The sequence below is a fragment of the Vombatus ursinus genome, unplaced genomic scaffold, assembly GCF_900497805.2.
Source record: "Vombatus ursinus unplaced genomic scaffold, bare-nosed wombat genome assembly UNPS02000577.1, whole genome shotgun sequence".
Lineage (NCBI taxonomy): Eukaryota > Metazoa > Chordata > Mammalia > Diprotodontia > Vombatidae > Vombatus > Vombatus ursinus.
Window position 1 is genome coordinate 8,543,649 of NW_020940355.1, and position 27,682 is coordinate 8,571,330.

Below are 27,682 nucleotides of genomic sequence, written 5' to 3' on the forward strand. Positions count from 1 at the left end.
GCTGTGGCCATTGATATCCCATCATGGCCTCTCACTGTGTCACAATAAATGGCCTCAATCTTCATTTATCTCTTTCCATTCCATATTGCAGTATCCTACTAACTCATCTCCTTGCTCCTCCAATCTGTGCTACGCACTACTACCAGATTAAATTTCCTACCTGCTCAGTTCTAATCATGCTGTCCATATCACATACTGTAGCCAAACAATGATACAACTGACATTTATGTAACATTGTGAAGTTTCAAAGCATTTTATATTCATTATTTTACTTGAGCATCACAAACCCACTAAGGCAGATATTATGGGTATTACTGCTATTTTACACATGAGGACAAAGACTCAGTGAGATCAAATGAAGGTCAAACTAAGCTATTTATCGTCTCCCCATAGATCAAAAGTCCTAGAATTTCCTGCCTCCAGTTGTTTTGGTTTCTTTTTTTTTTGGAGAGGGAGGTGGAGTGTGGATAGGAATAATATAGCAAAAGAAAAGAGGGTCAATGAGACATATTTTAGAGAAGAGAATAGAATGAAGGTCAGAAAGAAACACAGACAAGTAGTATAGCTTTGAAAACTACAAGTTAAATTTATTCTACTTGAAAAGAGGCAAGCTATACATAGTAGATATCTGCAATTTCATCTATAATTTTTTTTGTTCTACTATATATTCATATATGTGTATATGTGTATTTTATATATGCATATTTTGTATATTTGTATGTTTGTATATATTTTTGTATATGCTTGTACATGTGTATGTGTATATATATATACATATACATGTATATATGTGTATATATACATATATATATACACACACACACACACAGAGAAAGAAGCCAATTAATTTGATGTTTGTTAAGTTCAGGATAAAAAGAAATACATTTTTAAAGAAATCCTAGCCATTTCTGAAAACTTAGCTAAAATTCCACCTTACTGGCACTTTCTTTGATCTATTCAGCTAAAAGGGAAGTTGCAGAGGGGACATATAGAATAATGATTGGACTTGATATTGATATTTGGATGGATCCAGAGTTTGATCAACGTGGCTATTCAGAACACATTCCATGCTTTCTGATCCTATGCAATTCTTGTTCCTGCCTTTCTTAAAATTCTCCTCTGAGAATCTATCCGATGAGCTGTTGGCCTTCTTCTGGTTCATTTAAACATCCCTGAGGTGAGCCTGTGGGTTGTCTTTCCCTTTAGTTGTAAATACTTTAGAGCTTCTGATTTCACTTTAAGCAAAAATATTCAATATGGATGGGGTTCAGTTCCTCTAGTGGTCTGCCAAGTCATTTGTTGTTGGACAGAGATCTCATGTTAAGAGTGCCACAGGGAAATAAATTATTGTAGATGGTATAAAAATGGAATTTTTCTTAGTCCCCCCTCCCTTGTCCTACCAGCCAACCACTGGCACTTTGAGAGTGGAAGGGCACTAAATGGGACTGAGAGTCATTTTGTGTTTCTGACTATTTAATAACCAAAATAATTCATCACTTGGCAACCAGTCTTCTGGTAGCAAGCATCAATTTACTTAGCAGGATGGCCCTACAGTGTCATGTGTTGCTTTCAGGCCTTTCTCTGAAGCCTCGACAGCCTGGAAGAAGCTCCCAGAGCTACTGTTCACTTTTAACATGACTAAGTTTCCGGGAATGTCCTAAATGAGGTACATACGGATTTTAGCCAGGCATTTGGCAAAGTCTATAATGCTATCCCTCTGAACAGGATGGATGGCTATGGGCTCAATAATGATTTTGAGGAATAGGCATACTCAAAAAAGGTTGAACAACCAGACATAAAAAATAGTGATTGTATAATAAATTGAGAGCCAGAAGGTTAGAGATAATAGGATCACAGATGGAGAACTGGAAGAGTCTTGAGATGGGTTCTAGTCTAACTATCCCATTTTATAGATATGTACCTCAGGTCAATCAACAATATTCACTGCCTACTCCGTGGTAGGCATTGGGGATACAAATATCATAGATAAAACTATCCCTACTTGCAAGGAGTCTATACTCAAACAGTTTAGATGACATGAACATATTTAAGTATAAGCAGGATGAATATAAAGAGAAAAATACAAATAAATACTATATAGTTCTAGGCAAGGTGCATGGTTTGAGAGGGAGGGCATTAGCAGTTAAAGGAATCAGGAAAGACTCATGGGAAAGGAGATATTGAGATTGTATCTTGAACAAAGAATGGAATTCTAAGAGAGAGATACAAGAAGGGAGTACATTCTAGGCATGAGGGACAGCCAGTATGAAAACACAGAGGAAGATAAAGTATTGTGTGGGAGGTGCGAAGAGAAGGTCAGTTTGGCTGGATCACAGAGTGTGACATGGAGAGTAAGGCTAGAAAGAAAAGTTTTAAAATATGTTAGGAAGGGCTGTAAAAAGTAAAGAGAGGAGTTTATATATCCATAAATGTATATGTTTTGTGTGTATGTGTATACACACAGACACACACACACACACACCCGTATACACACACACATTCCTAGAGGTAAGAGAAAGTCACTGGAATTTTTTATTGAGTAGGGAATGACTCAGCCAGACCTGCATTTTAGGAAGATTACTTTTGTCTGCTGGATTGTGGGTGGACTGGAGTGGGGAGACGCTTAAGACAGGGAAACCAACCAACATTCTTTTGTAATAGTTCAGGCGTGAGGCATGGTGATGGTCTGTTCTAGGGTGGTGGCTATGTGCGTAGAGAGGAAGGAATGTATATCCTATATACACAAGAGATATTAGGAAGACAAAAGTTGTGAGATCTGGTCACAGATTAGATACCTGAGGTGAGTGGAAGTGAGATTTTGATGATATTGAAATTGTAAGCCAGGTGACTGGGAGTATCCTCAACAACAATAGGAAAATTGCCATCAGATGTAGTGCGCTCAATTTGGGATTCAAATATTGTTTTAGAATAGGATAAGCCAAAGCCAATGGCTGCTTTTTGTATGTTGTTCTAGATAATCCATAATATTGTACAGCCAATTCCTATTCAGATATGGGTTGGATCTCTGAGTCCTTTCCAACTATGAGTTCTGGTCTTCTGTGAAATGTAGGGAAAAAATGGTGGCACATTTAGATTTGGAAATGATCTCAGAGGTCATTTGGTTGAACCTCCTACACAATGCTAAAGAAAATTACCACATCTTCCTTTAAAATTCTCCAGGCTAAATAAAATAGATCTAGTTACTTTAGTCATTTCTTCCATGACATAGTTTCCAGATCCATCACCAGCTTGAATCTCATCCTCTGTGGACAGACTTTAGCTTGCTCTGTATTGTCTTTAAAGTTTGGAACCCAGAACTGAACACTCCTATGTGGTCTAACTAGAACAGAGTGCAGTGGGACTATTACTTCCAGTAATTTTTCTATTGATGCAGGCTAAGGTTGACTTAATTTTTACGTTATATTGTTGGCTCATATTAGCTTGTAGTCAGTTAAAGCTCTCAGATCATTTTTTTCCACACTAAGCACTGCCAACCCAGATATCCCCCATCCTATATCTAGAATAATACATTTTTAGAGCTAGAAGAGACCTTAATAGATAACTTAATACATTGCACAAACAAGGAAACAGAAGTCCATAATGGTGAATCTCATGGCTATTGAGAAGCAAAGTGGAAAGCACAATGAACCTTAAGTCAGGAGCCTTGGATTTTAATCTTGCCTCAGTTTCTTACTAGCTGTGTGACCATGCCCAAATCACTTAACCTCTAAGAACCTCAGTTTTTTCATCTATAAAATGAGGGTCATAACATTTTCACCATTTATCTCATAGGGTAATTGTAAAGAATTAGCAAACCATTAAGCACTGTGTTAACATCAAGTTGTTATTGTTTAATGGCTCATCAGAGAACAGGACCCAGGCCTCATAATTCCCAGTCTAAATCTCTTTCCAACAGGTGATGCTGCCACCTAATTTAGTGACATTAAGTTGCACTGTGATTTAAAAGACAGAATGGTGCAATAATATTCCTTTCCATATATATACTGTAATTTGTTCAGTCATTCCCCAGTCAATGGGCACCCATACCTCAGTTTCAAATGATCTTTTTTTTTTCACTTTAATTGCCCTTTATGAATTGAGAAGCTTGTTCTGTTTGGCCTCCTCCCTCACTATATTATCTTCCCTTACAACAACATCCTCTCTCCCACACTCCCCATCTCTACCTGTTTCCCTATTGAGTTTGATATAGTTCTGTATCAAACCCCTTGAGTGTGTGCATTAATTCAACTCTTTTTTGGCTGGTTCAAACAAGGGTGAGGTTCACTGGATGCTCATCCTCCCACCCCTTCCTTCATGTTTGTATAATCCCCACCCCACCACATATCCCAATTAGGAGAAAGAACAAATTCTACCACTTTCTATCTCCTTTCTACACTGTTATATTCCATTTATTCCCCTAGGTTCTTAATCTGTGTATAGGCAGAGGTCAAAGTAGAACAACATAAAAAAGTGGCCATTGACTTTGATTCATACATAAGTTCTCAGAGACTTGCTCAGACACTGTTTACTAAGTGAGTGATGGGGTTGATGATTGACTGTCATCATTGCATGTGGCTAATTAGTAAACATTGTTCATTGAAGCTCTTTTAACTAGAACTGAAGTCACCAACTTTGCCAATTAAATCTTCCATCATTTAATTCAGTTAATTAGTAAACACTGCTCATGGAAGCTATTTTAACAACAAATGAAGTCACCAATTTTGCCTCCAAACTAGACATCCTGATTTCAATTTTCCTACCTCTGTTAAGGCATCATTGACCTTTTACTCTCCACAGATTTAATTGTTGGAGGTATGACCTATCACATCCCTCAAATCTTCTTATTTTTCCTCTACAATATTTCTCTAACTCCAACTCATAAGTATTTATTAAGTGCCTATTTTGTGCCAGACACATGTGATAAGCTCAGAATTACAAAAATAAAAACAAAACAGGCCTTCCTACAAGAACTTACTTGCTCCTGAAGGGAAGGAAATATCATCTCCAACCAGACCTTTATCACTAAAAACTGAGAACTATAACTGTCTCCTTTTCCCTTTCCCCTATTCCATCCTGTATACCATATATCATATTAGTCTTCTTTAAAAAAAAATGAGTTAAAAAAAATAAAAACATGACCTCCATCATCTCCAACTCTCCTCAGATTGGCAAATTTGTTTCCTTTGCCTTCAAACCCGTTCTTTTCAGTCTTACATTTGATGTTCTGGTTCTACATTATTTACTTTAATTTTATCAATTTGCTATTACTCTAGAGCAGCAGTTCTCAAACTTTTTGTTCCCAGAATCCCTTTACACTCTTAAAAATTATTATTATTATTATTATTTTTAAGATTTTTTTTTAGGCAATTGGGGTGAAGTGACTTGCCCAGGGTCACACAGCTAGTAAGTGTCAAGTGTCTGAGGCTGGATTTGAACTCAGGTCCTCCTGACTCTAGGGCTGGGGCTCTATCCACAACGCCACCTAGCTGCCCCACTCTTAAAAATTACTGAGGAACTCACAAAGAACTTTTTTAAGTGGATTATCAGTTTACAGATTAATAATCTATCAATATTGGCCATATTAAAAAATAAAACATCTTAGTGTTGTGCTGAAAAAATGTGTCTTAGAGAAACCAAGAAGTCCCTGGACCAAACTTTGAACTACATTACTCTATAACACAAACCTTTCATTACTGCCAGGTCAGTTTCTGTAATCTGCCTTAAAGATTCTCTATATACCTCTGCCTCTTTTCATGTCATTTGACATGATAGAGATTATCTAACCCATACCTCTCATGTCAGAGATCAGTAAACTGAGGCCCAGAGAATCAATTGGTCTGCTCAAGTTTACAGAGTAAGAAGCCAAGCTGCCTTTCATACCAGATCATTTGACTTCACTGTCAGTGTTTTCTGGTTTTTGTTTTTTTCCCAATTATGCCACACTATCTATCCTTCTCTAATTCAACTTATAAACTTCCTTTACAGTTTAGTCCAAGGCCCTCCTTGTAGAAGCCTTCCCTGGCTCACCTCCCTTGACAGTGATCTTCTCCCTTGCTATTCTGTGAATTTCCTCAGCATTGATGTATTCAGTCTGTGCCACAATCTCACATATACGCTTCTTTTGTAAGATCCCCTGGCTGAGTCATGTGTCCATCCCTGTTACCTTTTCAAAGGGAAGACCTATGCCTTCAACTACTTTTGTATCCCTTCTAGTGCTGGTCTCCTGCTCTGAATCATCAAGAAACATTCAATAAATGCTTACTAAATGAATGAATTTGCAGTTAACCCAGGATAAATCAAAAGTCATAGGAAGAGATTCATGCAGAAGCACATAAAGGGGTTAAATATTGGCCCCATTTGTCAAAGCACAAAAGTGGAAACCCCACCCACAGTGAGATCTGTGGAAATCAAAGGGCTGAATGTTGTATAAATTCCTCTGCCCTGATTGCATACTGAGACCTGCCAACATTTTTTTCTCTGATGTATTCATTTCTGCAAAAAGGGTCGAACTAGGTTCCTAAGAACCTGATCCTGAACTGAGATACACAATCATGAATCACCACCATGTATCTAGGAAAATTAACTCCTCACTGATCTTACAAGATAGGAAGGGAGGGAGAGGGGAGGGTGGCCTGGCTTGTGTTCCTGGATCAGCCTCAGGAGTAACTTCTCATCTTGGCACAAGAATGTACAGGAGGCCATTAAAAACATTCTGGGTCATCTAGGTTGCCTTAAATTTAATATGAGTAACTGCAGGGGAAAGGGGGAAAGGTTTGGGGCTGGGAATAAAATTAGGAAATCAACTGGGAAAATGTTGACCCCAGGAGAGGAATTTTCTTACTATTCATTTCTATGCAATCCATTTTAAGCCTGGGGGAGGGAGGGGGGAGCAGAGTGGAAGAGAGATAATTTAATGTGCTTGGCTTAAAAAGGAGATGCTACTGAGATACCACTGCACATTTATTATAATTATAATGTATTAATTTCTCCCAGCTCTCTGACAAAGAACAAAAGCGATCTAACAACAGTACTACTAACTGAATAAAAATTTGGCTATAGTGGTGTTAGTGAATAATTTGTGTTCTTCTACTTGATTTACTCATATTCTAGCTGACAGGGTCCCCCATTCTATGCATTCATTTTGCACTTAGAAAGGGATTGTTTATAATTTACAGTAAGGCTGAGGGCTATTATTCTCTGTCAAATAGCATCAGTGGCAGTAGCTATCTCTTCCTGTGTCCATGCCACAGATACAAAGCAAATCTGTATCTTCAGTAATCAATCTTAGGAATATTATACATCTTTTCCACCCAGTAATAGTTAAGCTTAGTTATTTTACAGACTTCTAATAGTGGTTCTGCAAATATGAAAGGGATTGTGTGACAATCCCAGTAATCCTAACATGGGCAATTTCCCTGAATATATAAATTTGCCAGTGGATTTTTCTCCAAAAAGTTGTTGGGGAGGGGAGAAGGGAAGAGATGGTGACTTTAGTGATGGTAGTGGTCCTGGTGGAAAATATTTTATTTAAAAAAAATTTATATTTTTTTCCAATTACATGTAAAAACAATTTTAACATTAATTTTTTTTAATTTGAGTTCCAAATTCTCTCCCTCCCTGCCTTCCCTCCTCCTTCTTGAGAAGGCAAGAAATTTGATATAGATTATATATGTGCAGTCATACAAAATATATTTCCATATTAGCTATGTAGAGAAAGAAAACGCAGGCCAAAAAACCACCCAAGAAAAATAAAGTAAAAAAAAAAGTATGCTTCTATCTGCATTCAGAGTCCATCAGTTCTTTCTCTGAGAGTAGATAAAAATTTTCATCATGAACCCTTTGGAATTGTCTTGGATCATTGTTCCTGAGACTAAGTCATTAACAGTTGATCATCATACAATATTGTTGTTACTGTGTACAATATTCTGGTTCTGTTCACTTCACTTTGTATTAGTTCACATAAGTCTTCCCAAGTTTTTCTGAGAGCATTCTGCTCATAATTTCTTATAGCACAAAAGCATTCCACCACAATCATATACCTTAACTTGTTCTGCTATTCCCCAAATTAATGGGCATCCCTTTAATTTGCAATTCTTTATGGTGGCAAGTATTTTAAAAGTAGTTAAGGCATCCCTGAGTTTGTTAGTGTAAGGAATTCTCTCTGAATTTCTCTATGACTTAGTGGGGAGAGAGGTTGTTTGAAGCACATAGAGGTTAGGTGACTTGCTCAGGGTCACATAGTTAGTGTTGGAAGCCAAGTAAATCCTTCTGACTTAAAGCTTAGCACTCTCACCATCATACCACATTGCCTCTATATTTTAAAAATAAAGAGATGGAAACACTTAATATTAACAATATCAAAGACCTAAAGGTAGTAGGTCCTGGAGGGACCATTAAAGACCAATATGTCCAATACCTTTATTTTTCAGTTGAGGAAGGTGCAGCTCACAAAAGTGAAGGAACATGTTTGAAATCCCTCAACAAATGAGCGGTGGAGCTAACATAAGAACAGGTCTGATTTTCAGTCCAGGGTCCCCTCCTCATTGGATCATGCAAATGACACTCCAGTTCTAACCCTCATTGAAGAGGCTTTAGTGGCAGAGGTCAAAACAGGAAGAATAGGAAATATAGTGGATGTATTGAGATCCTATAACCATTCATTTCAATGTCACAAGAGATTACAGAAGAATTAGGCACATCTAGTTCCATCAACTACTTAATTCTGGTCATTTTTACCTGTTCTTTTTTATCATCAAAAGGCAGTTGACATTTAAATTTTGTCCCTTCTAATAGCCCAATAGTATCTCTTGGCTTTGATTTGAATTTGAAGAATGGATTTCTTTTGTGGTAGCATAATGCTAAGATTTTAATGGAATGCTTTAATAGGTTTCCAAATACTCCTAGCCAATAGCAAAGTTCAACTCCCTTATTCTAAACCCTGAAACACTGCCTGTTTTCCCTTTGTGCAAAAAGAGCTACATTAGAAGATCAAGGTTATACAACCTGATAAGTTTGTTTATTTTGTTGTTTTTTTTTTCAAAGAGATTTTACTGGTATCTTTTGTTTTTACATTGCCTAGATTTTTCCTGTATCTCTCACCACCTCACCCAAAAATCATCCTTTGTAACAAAGAATTTTTTTAAAAAATAGGGGAAAAAATCTGCAAAACCAATCAATCCATTGAAAACAGTCTGACATTATATATTGTTTTCCGTATCTGTGAACTCCTCACTTCTCATATCTCTTCTTTGAGGACAAACCTATTCACTATCATTTTGAAACAGTTCCTTCCATTTACATTGATGTAGTCATTATGTATATTGTGTTGCTAGCTCTGTTTACTTCACTTTGCATCAGTTAATGTCTTCCCATGCTTTTCTGTATTAATTTATGATCATACCTTCTTGCAAGTCATAACACTTTTCAGTATTCATGTACCACAATTTGTTTGGCTATTCCCCAATTGATGGAAGTCTTTTTTTCCCCAGTTCTTTGTTATCACAAAAAGTAGTTATAATTATTTTTGCTTCTCTTTTTGTTAGTAGAACAGCTCTAGAGTCAAGAGTATAGGCATTTTAGCCATTTTCTTTGTAGAATTCCAAACTGCTTTCCAGAACTGTATAGATTCACAGTTCCACTAACTATGCATTAGTGTTCCTTCCTTTCCACACTCCCACTAACATTTACTATTCCCATCATTTATCACCTTTGTCAATTTGCTGGGGGAAAGCTGAAACCTCAGAACTGTTTTGATTGGCATTTCTTTTATTTGGAACATTTTAGCACATGACTGTCTATTAATTTGTATGTGTTCTTTTGATAATTCTTTGTTGATATCCCTTAACTACTTATCTATTGGGGAATGGCTTTTGGTTTATATTTGTAAGTTGTCTATATAGCTTGGATATTTCTTCTCTTCTAACTTTTTTTTCAACCTTCTGCAGTCTTGCTTCCAACCTCATAATTTGATTGAAACTGTTCTCTATAAAGTTACCAAATTCTTAATTGCCAAATCTAACAGTTTTTTACTGGACCTCATCCTTATTGACCTTTCTACAACCTCTGCCATTATTGATCACCCTCTTCTGGATACCCTCTTCTCTCTCAGTTTTCACGGTACTTTTCTTTCCTGGTTCTCCTTCTACCTGTCTGATCCATCTTTCTTAGTCTCTTTCCATGCCCAGCACTTAGCCCAGTTCATGACATATAGTAAGCACTTAATAAATACAGAAGGACACCAAACCCATATTAGGAATATTTGATATGAAGTTTCTTTGCCTAAGCACCTCACTTTTTATGTTATGCATTAATTTTACTTGTATAAAACCTTTTCAATTTCATGAAATCAAAATTATCTATTTTGGGGTATATGAACTACTTCTACATTTGTGTGATGTGATCTTTAATATTTAGAAACCTTAGCATTTTAAGGGCTACTATCTTATATTTAAATTTGGATATAGTTTGTGTGTGTGTGAATTAAAATTTATCTAGGACTTATTTCCAAAATCAAAGACTAATTTAAAACTTTTGCCTCACTATTTTCTTTGTAAGTCTCACATTGGACTTAAATGCATTAGAAATATTAAAAATATATATATATATATATACCAGGACAACAGAAACCACCATTTTTTCCCTTCTGGTGGTTTTGTTCTCTTTTCTAGTTAGGAGGCAAATTATTTCATTTTCATTATCAGCACAGTGCATAAACCATCTGTTACTAGAAGGTATAAGCCCAAGACCATTCAGCCCAAAGCAGCATGAGCAGCTGTAAATCCAGAGGGCCTATGCTTTCTAAATGGAGCAAAGGTTTGTACATCAATCTCTCCAAGTTGCTGAGTAGCTGGTACTGTGCCCAAAACCTAGCAAGTAAATTCATTTTGTTTAAATAATAAAAAAAAGATATGTTGTGGCAGTTCAGAGCTCATGGAGTTTAAGCATTTTTTTTTTCAAAAGCTGTAAGCATGAGCTCCACTAATTGTGAGCCATGGAGAAGTCACATAGCTTTTCTGGCAGGCCAATACCTGTTCAGAAGTAGCATCATTTGGCCCTTAGGCACTATTATGTTCTTTTCCAGCCCCCAAAACACAGTACAATAGAAAGTAATTCATATTTATATATTACATTTAGGGAAACTGAGGGGTGACTAAGTGATTTATTTAACATGGGCCAACCCTTACACTCTAGACAGAGACATGATGAGAACCCAAATCTCCCAGTCTGGATTCCATACACCATTCTCTGGGCTCCTTGGCAATCCCTGGGCTATCTTCCAACTCTCAGTATTAATCATGGGCCAATGTAACATGTAGAACTTTTACAAATTCCAACTGTGTATGTTTTTAATTGCAAACATACACTTATTTTAAATTAACCCTAAGGCCAACACTATTGAAGCATGAAGTGTGTGCAAATTATCCTACACAAAATATTTTAATTTTAAGTATTAGTGATGTCATTTTCATTACCCAGCAGCCTGTTGTCCCACATTATGTGTAGATGATGAAAGGAAAATGATTCATAAGCATGTTCCCTTAGCTTCCCTTGTGGCAAACATACAGCTCGACTACTTTGGTCTGGGTGTGGTGATTTTGACCTTAGTGTCCATTGTGTGTGTGGTTTGGGTTTTTTCAAAGTTTGTTTTGCTTTTTTCAGTCTGCCTACTTCTATTTGGGAGTGTAATCTAAGGAAAGTGTATTTGTTTTCCATGGGCATTATGATTTGCTCATATTTTGTAATGACACATGTAGGATAACACCCTACTTATTATAGCAGAGTTAAGGGTCTGTCACTGTTTCCATGATAAAGTCTTGCTTGCTAAGGTTTATTACACAGCCATACCAAATCGCTACAGGCAGAAACTTGGCATTGCTTATCCCCAGCTAGGAGGAAATTATTTTTGGCAATTAAAAAAAAGATAAAATTAAATACATGTTTACCAGCTAAAAAACACATGAGCTTGCTAATGTAATTTTAAATCAATTTAATGAGGAAAGATACATATATGATATGGCCTATATTTTTTTAACTTTTTTCAAGTTAGTAATTGAGTTATTGAACTAGAAGTAAAGTATTGCTCAGCTGCTATATGTTTTCTAAAAAATCAACTTTTAAATGATGTGGTTTGCATCTTATATTGGTTTGCTGAACTGATACAATAAGCCCCAGTGAGTGTGAGGGCTGCTGAGTAAGTGATCCAGGAACAAAATAGAATTTGAGCAGTAGCGCAGGACTGCTCCTTCAGAGATGTCCTCATTCATCACAACAGAAATTCACCTTCTAAAGAGTTAGATATGTTTCCCCAGGTAAATATAGATGAAAAAAAGAAGTGATGTTCAGAGGTGTAAAATGACTACCCTGTGAAGATAATGACAATTTTAGAGTCAAAATTTGAACCCAGGCCTTGAACAGATCAGTAAGAAATGAATTTGATGATCAATTTACAGGTTATATGGAAAAATCTGACTGGACTAAGAGTCAGTAGGCCTGAGTTTTCCAGCAAGTTCTGACACTCCTCTGTAACCTTGCCTAAATTATATAACCTCCATGAATCTCAGTTGCCTAATCTATCATCTTACTCACCTCAAAGGAATATATAAAGATAAAAAGGGCTTTTAAAGTATATAAGGTGCTATACAAATATAAGATAAATTCTTATCATGTGTCTTGAAGCTAAGCAGTCAAAATTGATGGGAAATTAATATTACTACATATTCTTAAAACAATATTTCATTCCAAACAACATTATTTTGATCTTGTGCTTACTTACGTAAATGTCTTTTTTTTTTTGCTCCAAGTCCTTCAATTAAAATGAGATAGGGTTGACTGTGTTTATGAACTAACTTTGTTTTTGAGGAAGGCCTATCCAAAGTAGCAGTGTTTGGTTTGGGTATATTGTAAGTTTTTTCTTTTGGGGGGTAATAAGATCAAAATTCAATTAAAGAATTTAAATAAAAACTTTAAATAGGCATATTTGCTGAGCTTAAACTTGAAAAGATGCCTACATCAGTCCAAATCTCCAACTGCTATAACCTGGTAGTAAATATTTTAACTCCGTATCTCTGTAAAAAATTAAACAAAGCATACCTATCAGACAACTGCCAATAAACCAATTTATGAACCACTATTTTTAAATTGCCCTTAAGTTAGAGACCCATACAATTATTACATTCAGTACACTTGTGCTCCCTCTACTGCTTTGATGGAAACATTAACTCATCAAGACCTCAGTACAATTTCCTCAGCAGGGTGCAGTGTCTTTGCAAAAAGCAGCAAAAAAAAAAAAAAAAAGTGTGCACAAATTAGGGGGAGTTCATGAACTGGAACACAGAAATGGTAGAAAATAATTATGTCTTAAAAAAAACTGCAAACCTTTAAAGCCACAAATTGATGGGGACAAGAATCTAGGAATAGGCACAGAAGAGACAAGAATCAGGGAGGAAAAGGTGAGTAAAGGAGTTAAGTGGGATATTGTGGGAGTTATGAATTTTTTGGAAACTACTATTTTATAGCAAATCATTTTAAAATATAAAAGCATTCTTGATACAATTTTTCTAATCCCACAAATATGCTGCCAATAAAATTTAATGAGTAGAATTCTTTATATGTTCCTGATAGCTAAGTAATCCATGACATATGTTAGGTAGGAAGATTCCCCGAATCCAGGAGTACGATGGTGGTAGGGGATAGAATGGAAGGCTTTCCTAGGCATTTCCTTGCCTTTTAAAGTTTGCCCTGTCCGTGTATGAATGTAATATCTGGTTTGTGAATAGTACTATAGTACTACACATTTGCTTACTGCTTCATGAAAGCTGTACTCCTTTGACTAAGCTTTTATTTGCATGAGATAGTCTCACTTTTAAAGAGACAGTGCCGGATTTCTCTTATTTGCAATTTAATCCTTTCTCATCTGAAAACAACTGCTTCCAATATCCTAGATCATGAAACAGTATCATGAGAATTATGCTTAGCTTTGGACTTGCAGGAAGAAATAGTTACAGATTTAAGTCATAGTTTATTGCTGTTCATTTCAGAAATTAATGGCACATTCTTGTTTTACTGTCTTAGTAATATACAGATTTAGTTTCCTTAAGGGTGCATTTAAATTAATTGGCTGACTCTAATCTGAATTATGAGTTTAAATTTGCTGAAGGCTGTTAAAATAACTTGAACTGCTTATGTCAATGAAATAATAAAAATATTTGCTCTCTTTATTAAAAAATTATCTTAATGCAAGATGACTAAAAATAGACTGGAGGTGGATTGGACAGTCTGCAGATTATGAGTTGGAATAAAAATATCTCACTTAAGCCAAAAACATGGCAACCAATATTTTCTGTTATAAAAATATTTTAGATGAATTTAGTTTTTATGAAAACTGTCTGAAGCTGAAAGGAATAGCAGCAGCTCTATTTATTCACAAGCCAGTAATAATACCTGAGGTTCACAAAAGAGGAGTCATTATTGCATAAAACCAACCAGTTCCCGTTTTTTGTTCAAAATCCCCACTCTGATGAGGATGTTAAAATTTTACCTATTATGTTATTTGATACCAACCTTTACTTTGCTAATGCTTGTCAATTGGAACAGCAAAAAAGACCACAGCTTTTTGAGAAATGGATCATAACTGTCCACTAGAGGCTGTAATGAGACCAACAATGTCATTGAACAGCAGACCCTGGATTTTCAAATGGTAAAAATAAATAAAAATGTAAAAATGAGTAATGATGACCAATGGTTCTTTTTATGAGTAACAAATTATGTGCTTGGATTTTCAAAATTGTAGAAAAAAACTATTTTTCATACTCTACACACTGTTTTATTTTCATATCTAAAGTATAAGGCTTTGCAACCCTTAAGGGGTCTACAAGCCGACATCACATTTCTTTTGGTGATTCTGGATTTGCATGACATGTTGACTAATGTATTTCAGTCACACATGAATGCAGCTGAAAGATCCATACATACAGGCAACAAGTAGAGTATTAAAATACAATGCTAAACTTCTTTTTGAGCTATATGTTGCCTGTTTCTCCTTGAAGGGGGCTAGACAGTGTCCTGACACCTATAGGTTCCCCATTTATCTGCCATAAGAGGAAGCTGAGCTTGCTTCAGCATGAATGTGGCTTCTTTTTCTCTATGTTTGCCACACCTGTTGGCAAGGCGAATATTTCTCAGAAAGAGATTCCTTCCTACTGAGGTAACATTCAACAAGGGATAAAAAACAAAACAAAACCCCAAAACAAAAACCTAACAACCCTGAAGAGCTTACCACTGAGCCCAGAGGATTGCTTGGAGCTTTCTAAAGTTCATTTGATGTTTGTCATTCCCCATCTCTCACTAGGACCTCATTTCTGATTAAATCAATGAACTTGACACTGTCCAGGTGAAGGTGATGTTTTCTGCTGTAGCTGGCTGCTCTGCTTAGACATTAGGAATGGTTACTGAACATCGGGGTCCAAAGAATCTTTCCGGGCCTGTTTTTGAGAGTAAGGGAATGGGCAAGGGATAGTCAGTAACTAGGTTTCAGAGATAGTGGAAGTAAGTGTATACCTAGCGGCCCTCAAAGTTGCCCCAGTAGAAAGGGACCTTGTAGTCACCCTCGATTTTCTGAATTAGAGAATGAGCTCCCAAAGCCTTGTATTACTAACCCACTTGCTTGCCCAACCGGTTTCAGGGTAGACATGAGCTGTTCATTTAGCAGAGGCAAGATACATCGAGCATCAGTGTCCAGCGGAGCTGTGAGTTCGGTTAGACCAGCGGCGATTGAGCAATTCTCTCTCTGACACTCACCTTGATCCTCCTCTTCTCCTCTAGTCGACACTTCTGTAATCTCCCTGGGGTTTGAGTAAAAAAGTCAGTCGGAGCTTCTCGGAGACCTTTCCCTGCCTTGCTTGCCAAGGAAGTGAAAGAAGAGTGTGTGTGTGTGTGTGTGTGTGTGTGTGTGTGTGTGTGCGCGCGTGTGTGTGTTCGTGTGCGCGCATGTGTGTTTGTGTGCAGGTGGGGGTGGGGGGCATGGCAGTGGCGGCGGCTAAGACCGGGGTTTAAATAAGTCAGCCCCACTACCTTGACCTCTCATTTATGACACTCTTCCCTTACTCTCATCCCTCACCTCCTCCCATCCCCAAAGCTACTTTTTCGGAGGAGTGGTTAATGGGTGCAGGTTTTGGAATGAAAACTGCTTCTCCCCCCCACTGCCCCCCCCCCCCCCCCCGCGCCAATCCTTAATCCCTCCCAGTAAATTCTTAGAAGAAGGCTGTGCAGAGACCAAGGAAGGGTTAAGCCCGGCTGGCCAGGCTCTGCTGTGCGTATGCAATAATCTGTGTGGCTCTCCTGGATGTTCGCCAAAGAGTTGCCTTGCCTCCTCCCCCTCCCCCCCCGTCCGGCCTCCTCTGCCCCCGCCCCCCCAGCTCTTTTCACTCCCCCCCCCCAGTAGGATCCTTGAGCGGTTGCAGCGGCAGCCAACTGCTCCATATTTGGCTTCTATTACACATTTACATACTGGAGCAAGCGAGCAAGCAAGAGAGGGAGGGAGGGAGGGAGAGAAAGAGGGAAAGAGAGGGGGGGGTGGAGGGAGGAGGGAGAGAGGGAGGGGAGTGGAGGAGGAGAGAACAGTGTATACCGCAGACATCATTTCTACTACAGTGGCAGAGACGTCCAGGACCTGTTTCACTGCAGGGGGATAAAAAACAAGCCCTGTGGATCAGCAACAGCAGCAGCAAGCAGCAACAGCCGCCGCAAGACATTGTTTCTCTCCCTCTGCCCCCCTTCCCCAAGCAACCCCAGATCCATTTACACTTTACAGTAAGTGGCTATTTTTTTCCTCCTGTTTCTTTCTCTCCCCCTCCCCCTTCTTACTCTCCTCCCCCTCACCCCCCTCCCCGTCCTCTTCTCCCCTTATGTAGATTAAGACCCTTCTTTCTGCTATCCCGGGAACAACATCATCAACAACAACAAACAAATCCAACCTAAACCCTCAAACGGCGGCGGCACCGACAACAGCTGGAAGAGCAGAGAAGAAAATAATACGCGTTGTGTTGTGTGTGTGTATGTTGTGTGCGTGTGTGTACATACAACCTTCCTACGCTTCAGCCTCTCTGTTGCCAACACCCCCACTCCCAGCGCTGGGGCAATTGGCTAAGGGAACAGGCCAGGAAGCAGATGGAATAGGTGTAGGCGGGAGTGGGGGTGGGGGACACGCGCCCCAGGGGGGAGGGGGCGGGGGGGGGTGGATTGTCCCTGGGTGCCCGGGGAGATTCATTGCACCCCTGTTACTGCTGCTGCTGCTACTCGGGCTCCCGAGTGCATGTAAGAAATGTCCTCCCTCGGGGTGGCGAAGAAGGAGTCAGCAGAAGCCTGCACTCTTCTCCACCTCACCCCCCCCAACACTCACCCCACTCACCCCCACTTTGCACTCTCTAGACTGGGGGGTGGAGGGACTCTGTGGGGTGTGTGTGTGTGTGTGTGTGAGAGAGAGAGAGCGTGCACCCGTAGGTATGTGTTGATTCTGGGGAGGGCTGGACTCGCAGCTTACCGGCTTCTTCCTCCTTGCTGCTGGGGGTCGCCAAGCCTGGAAAGACTGTCCTCCTCTGTGTGTGTGTGTGTGTGTGTGTGTGTGTGTGTGTGTGTGTGTGTGTGCACGCGTCTAGGAGAAGTGGCCGGGGGGGGGGTTCCGCTCAGGACTTTGCAAGTGGCCAAGATCTACTGCCCTGGCTAGGAGAAGAGGGGTGGGAGTATTGGGGAGAGGGAGTAAAGGGGGAACAGAGAGACAGAGACAGAGAGACAGAGAGACTGAGGCTGAGAAGGGTAACGGGGAGGGGACGCGCGCGCGCGTGAGTGTGTGTCTGTGGGTGCCCTGAGCAGCGGCAGCGGCTGGAGTGGCGGCCCTGGCTGGCTACTGCCTTGTTTGTGCGGCTGCTTCCTGATCATGTGGAGCCTCAGCTGCTGCTGCTGCCGCCGCCGCCGCCGCCGCCGCCGCCGCCGCCGCCGCCACCACCGCTCTGCTGCTGCTGCTGCCCGGTGCCTGGCTAGCACTCCGTTCAGGGGGTGGGGGGAGGCTTTTCGCTGGTGCCGGCTGCACGTTGCACAGGAGAGAGCGTAAGAGAGTAGTAGAGGAGCTGGTGGCCGTGGGGCAAGTCCTGCCCCCGTGCCTAGAGTGAAAGGGGTTGTGTGGTTGCTGAGAGGGTGAATGAAGCCAGGAGGAGGGGAAGGAGAAGGAGGAGGAGGCGCTGCAGGGATTGGGATGCGCCCAGTAGCCCCGCTGTTCACTCAGGGCCGGGCCAGGCCGGAGACACCATCACCACTACCACTACCACCGCCTCCTACTTGTTCCAGTGCTGAGTGAGTGCAGGCCAGTCCCCAGAGGACAAGTGAGGGAGAGGGGGAGGGTATGCAAGCAGGGCCGAAAGGGGAGAGGTAGAAGTGAGGTGTTGTAATAAGAGGGGCGTGTGTGTGAGTGTGTCTGTTTGTGTGTTTGTGTGTGTGTGTGTGTATTGGGGGAAGGGGTCATGCTTGGAAAGAGACTTTGAGATTGGGAGCTTGGTTATCTCTGATCTCCTGGTTTTTTCTGCACCGGCTTCAACCCCTTCACCTTCTCCCCCCCCCCCACCTCAATTGGCCTCAAACTTCCTGTGCTGGGCTTTCGTTTTGTTTCAGGCCATGCAGGGGTTTTGCTGGAAGTGGTAAAACAATTCAAATTTTCTAGGGAGAACCTTAGTGAGGGGTGAGGGAGGAAGGATTGAAGCTGATGGTGGAGATTGTGTCGGGGGTGGGGGGGAACACTGCACAGTTTCCAAGGACATTGGGAATCAGCCAAAACCCGTTCCAGCACTGTTTTGTTTTGTTGTTTTTGATAGCTACAACCCTACAAAAATTGGGAACATTTAAATACTTTTGCAGATGGGGAAATTGCTGAAGAGTAGTAATGGCAAAAAAAAAAAAAAGCAAGTCGGAAGCTGGTTATATAATGCTCTATGTGGATAACAAGAACAAGCTATTTTTATTTTGTTTACCGTATGCTGTGCAGTAGGGACTCCTCCAAACTGGATCTATCCCGGATGAGATTCTGAGCTTCCCCCACAAGATGCTCAGGATACAGTTAACAAAATCAGAAGACCCCGTTGTCCATAAACAATAAAAGCTAATGCTTTGAAATATCATCTTCTCCTTAAATATGGTCTTGAATACACAGCAGTGAGTATAGGTGAATAAGTTCAATTTTAGAAATAGAGTAGTCCCAGTTCGGTGATATTTGTTTTTTTTATAATATAGATTGCACTTAATTTTTAATCGTCATTGTTATATATTATGTAGTAATGGTTAGTTACTTATTAGATATTTTTAGGCACACTTTTGCTAATGTCTTAGGTAAGCTTTCAGCATTTGGGTTTTTGATGAAACCTTCAGTTAACAGAGACCCCTGCCATCTTCCGACAACCTCTTTGCATTATTCAGCGGATGAGAATAGTTTGATCCGCTGACTCCTTGGAATGAAGGTTATTGACGGAGGGAGCTACCAGAGAAAAGGGAAGGGGGGTGGGAATCCCACAATAAGCTATTGGAAAGAGGTTGCATCATAGCTGCTAATACCATGCTATTTAATCTCCTCTGCCCTCTAACTGTTCATGCATCATTCAATATTTTACTGGTTAGCAGATCTCTCTAATAAATAGGCTTTAATGCCATCTTCTATATAAAGCAGAGGTTGATGGGTTCTCTTGAACCTTCTGCCTGATTGTCTTTTTCATCATGTAGATACATGTCAATGGTGTAGGTTTGCAATGCACTTACTCCAGCCCTGATCAGTCATGTAATTAGATCAGGCTACCATGGCAACAGACAGTATTCCTCGTCCATTCAGGTGGGTTTGTCTTGTGACTAGGCTACTCCAAGTGTTTTATGTGCTGTATTTGTGCCTACCAAGCCGCAGAGGAGGACTTCACTGTTTTTACTGCATCTTCGTCCAGTAATTTAGATGGAAGACACTGTATTAGACTTCTGGTTATTCTCCTATTATGAAAGACACTACTGAAATGCTACTGTACAGTAAGGCAAATCTTACTGTGTGTGCAATATGTAAATACATCTCTCCACTTGGTGAAAGGGGCCTGACAATCCAGTTGGCGTTTATTGTTAACAGATCAACAAGTATTTGGTACATGTTATCAGCCTTTTCCAAGCTAACTGAAGAGAAGTTTTCTCTTGCAATCTGGTCCTTTTTTGGCTTGGGGGGATGTGGTCTATGACCCATTAGATCTTGCAGATTACACACATTCCCTCTGAATTTAAATTGCTGACAGGAGTAAATTCTAGGGGTTCACCAAGTGAAGTATTTGACTTTGGAAAGAGTCCACATTAATAACCTTCCTGCAATTATAACAGCTGTCTTGACGAAAGGCATTCATGTTCCAGTGTAGCTGCATTAGGCTGCATAGTGAGGGTAAATGATCTTTTACATATGTTTTTATACTGATTTTAAAAATTATATTTTTCTTCTTGGCATAGTTGAGCCATGGACAGGTCTCTGTCCCTTAAGCTGACTATATACTATATAAAATCATAAACAGCCCCCTTTAATTCAATTGTACCTTCACACTTTACTACATAATGAGAATTTTACAGACTGGTATTTTATTGTTCGTACTATATTTAGGCCACTACCCGGTTGGGTGCTTAGGCAGAGCAAAGGAAAATTTGTTGCAAAAGCAAGAGCTTTGTAGTTACTAAAACTTGATACCTAGAAAATGATAGGAAACAGATGCTCAAATAAGCTAGATGTGTTAGTTTTATACAAGGAGGCAGAAATGACAGAGGTTTTTAGTGCTTATGATGAAGTTGTGACTCTGTCAGTTTACAATCCTAGGTGCTATACATCTGAATTTGTCACTGTCTTGAACTGCTGGGAGCAAGGGAGGTTTCAGAAACCTTGCTCTCACAGAGTTTGTGTGGCTTCTTTGTCCTGTGGTCAGTCTGAAAAGAGATTGTTAGGATTTTGGCATATTTATCTTTGGGGCACAGGTAGAAAGAAAATTGCATGACATTTTTTTATAAAGTAGCTGGGAGAAAAAGTAAGTGGGGACAACGGAAAAGGAAATCACCCTCAGAAGAGAAAACAAGCCCGTACAGATGACAGTGGGTGCTGCTGCATCTGCCCAGCTCTCCCTGATATTGTTTTGTAATTCCCAGAAAATTACTGGCTCTGTAGTGCTTCATTGTACCAAGTGAATCTGTGTTTTGGATAGCACAGGTAAAGTTGTGGTAAAAGTGGGAACACTATGTTCCTGATTAGGACCTAGGAAAAACTGTAATTTTTTCCCCACCCTCTGGAGATCATTATGAAAGGGTTTGACAAAAGAAGTGCTATTTTACTGAAAATAATATAACAGGGCCTCAGGCTGTACGAATTCTCTTTTATTCCAAGAAATAGATTAAATAAAAATCCTGAAGCCTTTAGATTATGTATCAGATGTCTGAAGATGGCCTCATTTAAGTTTATGTTTCAACACACTTGATTCAATTGCCTGGTAGTCTTGGGAAAGGAAAGCCTTAAGAGAGTATTAAAATATTAGTAAATGCATTTCTATGACTAGTGTTTTATTTGTCACTGTAGAGTTCAAGGACTCACATTCTTTTTCTGAAATGATTTTTTTCTTCCATTCTGGCACGTCAAGACAGCTTTCCTTTTTTTTTTTAAATAATGCTTTTCCTAACAAGTTCAGTTTGTAACAACTCACACACCCTAGCACCTCAATACCCTGTTCATTGTCTTTCCCACCAAAGTCAGTGAATTTACTTTGCTTAACCCTTGACACTATTAATAAACAGAGGCATGAATGTTGATGCCTAAAAATATAGTTGTCTGAAAGTGAACACATACTTTGGACTTCGAAATGCTTAGAAACCTGTCCTGGTAATAGGACTTTAGTGAGGCAACACAAATAGACTGGAGTTCCTGAAAATAATATATCTTGGGAAGGAGCATTGGTGTTGCTAAGTCAATAAAGGAAGTGTATTATTAGAAGTTTGGAGTTAAAATGTGAAATCATGTATGTTGTCTCTAGTATTTGGTTTCCCATAGCAGTATTACCAGGTATAATGATAGTATAATGGAATAGGGTTTGAGTGTTTGATTTTACATGCATAACTTAATCATTTAAAAAAAACAATTTAATGGAGGTCATGTTGTAGAGGTTGTCATAGTTTATAGGGATTGTTATAGTGTAGATAGACCCTAACCAAATATTAAAATATAGGTAACCCTTAGTTGTTTACATTAACTAGGAGAGATTTGTTGCATAAATAATAGCTCTTCCTTAGATTTTCAAAACATGCACTAATAAATCATCGCAAGGTAATATTTTTAACTAAGGAGATTATGTGTAGTATAGGACATTCAACTTGTTGCCATCTATTAAGTTATTAACATGCTAGCTCTTTTTAGATCTCACTCAGACTTTAGACAGAGACACATTTACTAGTCTACTTTTTTGTTTTGTTTTGTGAGTAGAACTAGCACAATAATGTCCTAGGATGAAGAAAAAGATACTTTAAAAAAACCACATAGATTCAGTTTATTTTTAAATGTGTTATGATGTAATGAGGGTTTGACTGAGGGTTTTTGCCTCCAATGTTTAAATTTCCTCGAATATTTAAAATTGCAGGAGCAATATAAATAGTAATCTTATTTAGGTAATAGGTTCATTATTGGTAGAAGCCGTTTCTGGATTTTATTATTTTTTTCTAGAAATTTATACATATATGTATATATGTATGTGGTCATATCTGTATATATATGTGTGTGTATATGTATGTGCATACATTTACATACTGGAAAGTTGTTATATGTGTATATAAAACACATAATGTGTGTATGTATATAAACACACGTATATATGTACACACATATTATATATGTTATACACACATTTACATCTCTTTATCTATTTATCTAACTTCCCAGAGCAGTGGAGTACAAATGTTTGCACTATAATCTCTTGTCCCCAAATCATATAAAAATGTCTAGATGTGTGAGGAGGATATTTTACTTGAAATCTGTGATGTCAGCAGAAAGATTTCATTGGCTTTTTGTAACTTTTATTACCTCTAATTCATGGAATAATGAAAATTATGCTGATAATTATCATAATGTAAATCTTGTGCTGGCTGGAAAATTGCCTTGTAGTAAGCTCATCTTTAATCAGAACTGAGACTTTAGGTGGCAAAGGATCACTGGGTGTAATGTCTTTTGGATGAGTTCATTTTTTAGGAGTTTTCTTTAAGCAATCTTGTGCTATTTTAGGAGTTGCTAAAGATGACTGTCATAGGAGTTTATGTAAGGATGTATGCCTCTAAAATTCTTTTAGACCTTACTTTTCGGTAAATACATGGGAAGCTATCTATTTCCTTCTATTACCCTTATCCTCTTCCCTTCCTTTATACCTGTTGAATCTCAAGCATTATGAAGAACATAGCTGGATAGCTAAATTTAAAAAAAAAGTTCTATTAATAATGCAAACCTGTCTAGTAAATGACAAAATTTATAATTCTTTGGCCATATATTATATTTTTATTTCGTTCGTGGGTTTCTTTCTAATGATTTGTCAAAGGTTGTGTTGGCTGTCTTAATTCCTGTTATCTGTAGAAGACCAAATTCTTCTAGAACTAGTAGATATATTAACTTGATAGGCATTACTACGGTACATAATTGGTATCATGCTTAATTCTTTTGTACTATAATTGGATATGTGGGAACATTGTAATTTAGACTCTATAAAACCTTATCTTTCAGGTAATAGGTGAAAATAAAATATATGCGCGCACAGTAATGCATAAACCAACAAGTCTGAAGTCCTAGAGCCATCGACAAAAACACACTAGCTGCACTTATGTTCAAAAATTGTTCAAGAGGTTAATACTCCACTGTAGATGGGCCTGGGTGATAGCAAGACCCATTTATGAGGTCTTTTAAAAGCCAAATGTGACTGAATAGAATTTCTTTTAACAACCCCTATACAATTGTTGATTCATTTGTAGGCTCCACAAGGCTTGGGGCTTCTGTATACTTGAAATGTCAGGGCTAAAAGATAGGGGAGAGCTCGTTAATCCCAACATTCTCATTTTGCGTGCTGAGACAGCATGATCTAGGGAGAGAGTGCTGGACAAGGAGGCAGGAAGTTTTGGGTTTGAATCTTGCTTCTGATACTTTTTGCCATTTGACATGGGGTCTCTCAGGTTCCTCATTTGTCAAATGGGTCAGTAATACGTAGTACCTATTGCACATCAGGATTTTAAGTTTCCACTGAGATGATGTTGAAGAAACTGTATCCACAAGAGGTTACTTTGTTATCCTTCTCGTAGATACTTAATACAGTTCTAAGCACACAGTAGATTAACATAAATTAACCCTTTTTTGAACGCTTATTTGTAGTAGGAAAAAAAATTGGTCATTTTGTTCATTATCCTGGAAAAGTACTGGACATGGAATGGATTTATTTTCCTCTCCCTTCCAGAAATGTGCTAGGTTGGACTGGGTTCCTGAAAGTGATCTGGGGCAAACTGGTGACTGTTTAGAATGGATGCAAATGGATTTGACTACTGTTATACATTGGCAAGTTCCCAAGGACAATTGACTCAATTAACCAGTTATTCATTATCTGTAGTGGGAGATTATCACCATCAGATTCCTAACCTCAAGCTGGTTTCTCCTGAGGCCCAACATGCTTCTGGGATTTTGTTTTCTTGACTTGATTTCATATGCACTCAGAAAGCTCGAAGCAGAACATAATTGGGAAGGCATATCAATATCAAAGGTTATATCATTTCATTCTAATGTCAAAAATATGGCTTGGGAATTGTCAACTATACGCACTGTCTCTTCTAGTTAGTGTGCATAACTAAAGATTACCTGCACTTAAAAAAATCTGGTTAGGGTTAGCCTGTGATCCTAAAATAACTAGAAGTACCAAGGTATTTGATGGCTAGGGATAAAAAAAGATGGAAATTTATTTAAGATGTGGGATCAATAGATGATAGCTGTAATTTTTTTTAATCCTCTTAGTTTTAGGAAATGTTGTTTGTTTGCCTTTTTATTCTTATGGGATCAGAATTCTGATCTCAGCAATGATTTTTTTTTTATGATTTTCCCTCCATTTATGTTAGACTTTGTATTCTCTCGACAAAGGAAAAGAAACTGCCTTTTATAGTACTACATATACAGTAGGAACTGAATAAATTAATGAAACGACATGTTGCTGAATATTAGATACTGGTGTAAGTGAGGGAGTGGGCTTTATATGCCTAGATGATACAGTAGTATCAGTACATAGACTTACCTGAATCCATTTGTGATTGATCATCAATTGATCTGACTAACAAGAGTTAGGGGGAGAATATGAAACTATGGAAAAAAAGACAAAGCTAACTAGCCTAAATGGAGGAGGAAGGACCAAACATTAACCTTAGCCTCACACTGGGGTCTGGGCAGCCAAGCTGAAGTGGTCACGGTTTGATTGATGTCTCTTTGGTACCTCACTCGTTGATTCTGTTAATCGAAAGCAAATTTAACTTTTTGAAGCTGGTTTGTATTTCTCTGCATCTCTCCTGAAGCAAAAGAATTCTGTGTGTTTGTGCACAGGTGTTGAAGTGAGGGATTCTCTGTGTTTTTGACAATTACTCCGAAGTTACTGTTCTTACATGTCTCTAAAGTTATATTTGAACCCTAAAAAGGCAACTTATTTTGTTTTCCATTTGGTTTTCATCTCCTTTACTTTTGGATTGTTGCAGCTGCATCACAAGGCAAGCCAGAAGGGTGGTCCATTCAAACTTTGGATTTATTCATGGTCTTTGTACAGCAGCCCCTTCTCCCATCATCACTACTGGGAAGTGTACTATAAATCAGGTAAGAGTTTCATGATGCTATTTATTTTGTATCTTAGGGTTTAGGCAGTTTGGCCTGTAAAGAAAAATATTCTGGAAAAGCTCAATGTGACTTATCTTTCAAAGGTGAAATCATGTCACTTGTTTTGTTTCTGGTGTAGGACTAGCAATGTCTACACAAGTAAAGTGATAAGGAACTTTGAAGCAATTACCAAGGAAATGCAAAGTTTTTGCCTTATTACATTTATTGCTACAATACTTGAGGGATCTGTGATTACTTCCATATGGTTTGTCTTTCCACCAACACAGACTATAAACCCTTCTTGGTACTCTGGTCTTTGGCAATTGACATGGCCAAAAAACCTATTTCCCCTACAGCCTACTTTTTGGTGATGAGTCTTTTTTTAATTTATGTAGACTGGTCCTTGGAGGATAGACAGTTCATGGAAGAGCCTGTACTGGAATTATTTGGGGGAGTTCACAGCCTCAGACTTTCACTTACTTTGTAGTTGCATGATCATTTATAATTTTATTGGTTACTTTTACTTAATCAAAGAAACAAAAAAAAAAGATTTGCTACCAAGTGGTTATCATAAGAATAAAATGTTTTTCATCCTTTAGACTTTGCTATAGAATAATATGTTAAGATTAACATAGAGTGGGGAAAAAATACAATGGATCTGTTTGGTTTGTAGCAAACACCCATTAGTGACTCTAGTATTTCTTTCTCTTGGCCTGTTGGCATTTTACAACTTCCTGATTTCTTCACATACAGTAAACTTGGACAATCATCCAGATACTGAGTGTTTGTGAAGGATGATGACTCATTGTTCTTCATTGAGGACAGGAAAAGAGGAAATTAAATTACAGCAGGAGAGAATCAAGTTAGATCTGAGAGAACTTTCTAGCAGCAAAGCTTTGTTGAACCCTGTAATGGTTAGATTGAGTTTAATAAGTACTTATTAAGCACCTTCTGTGTGCAACCCAGGGATACAAGGATGAAAAATGACACACAGCCCTCAGTGAATTTACCATCTATTAAGTTAAAGGATATAAGCATAAATAACTGTAATAAAAATTAGAATAAGATAAAGGCATATTTATATTAAACCTTTATTAAGCTATTCCTTCTGCATGTGTGTGTGTGTGTGCTTGTGCACACCATTATGCTAGAGCAAAATTTAACTGACACAGTCCCTGCCCTTATGGAACTTATAATCTATTAAAGACATATATTACAAACACAGATAACTATTGTATGGTGCAATTCACGATAAATATGTTAGAGAAATATAAAACACATTGCTAGATGCAATTCAGAAGAGAGGATCTTTATGAACAGGCAAAGGGGCAAAGTATGGATCTGGAAAGGCCTCAGGATGGAGATGGCCTTTAAGGGATGAAATCTTAACTTGTATTTTGGTTAACCTAAGGTTATCGGGAAGAAAAAAAACATTTTTTTTTATTTGACAGGAGTTCTGGAGAGATAAATGCTAGATAAAGTTGTCTTGTGCTTCGGTTCCTATATCATATTTTAAGTGTGGACTATTTTCTGCAAACATGATATACCATAATCTGATTTTGTGAACTTTAGGAAATGACTACTTGAGAAAAAAAGTTTATGTCCTTAGAAAGATTCGTATGTTACTTTCTTAAATAGAAAGTGCCATGCCCTACTTATTCATTTAAAATATGATTTTAATTTATATACTTTTTAGTGAAAACATTGTGTAAAAGATTATATACTCCTATGTCTATCTATGTATCTATGATCTCATTAATTTTAAGTCATTACAGGTGTTCCATC

General features: G+C 38.4%; 1 protein-coding gene and 1 long non-coding RNA gene across 5 annotated transcripts in view; one reads left to right on the forward strand and one right to left on the reverse strand.

The window, feature by feature from the left end:
- Positions 1-17,611, reverse strand: part of LOC114053100 — a 33,558-nt gene extending 15,947 nt beyond the window's left edge. Inside the window, exons 1-3 of one of the 2 annotated variants that reach the window (XR_003570345.1) lie at positions 17,537-17,611; positions 15,796-15,839; positions 15,275-15,479 (exon numbers count right to left, since the gene is read on the reverse strand). This is a non-coding gene — a long non-coding RNA (uncharacterized LOC114053100). The remainder of the gene's footprint in view (positions 1-15,274; positions 15,480-15,795; positions 15,840-17,536) is intronic. The other variant, XR_003570347.1, reaches the window with a different exon arrangement.
- The window catches only part of ATXN1 (ataxin 1), a 492,208-nt gene continuing 481,138 nt past the window's right edge, over positions 16,613-27,682 (forward strand). For 2 of the 3 annotated variants that reach the window (XM_027875603.1, XM_027875900.1), the window contains exons 1-2: positions 16,613-16,806; positions 25,783-25,897. The gene's annotated coding sequence lies outside the window, so the exon portion shown is untranslated. Of the gene's footprint in view, positions 16,807-18,052; positions 18,343-25,782; positions 25,898-27,682 lie in introns of those variants that run through there. The other variant, XM_027875680.1, reaches the window with a different exon arrangement.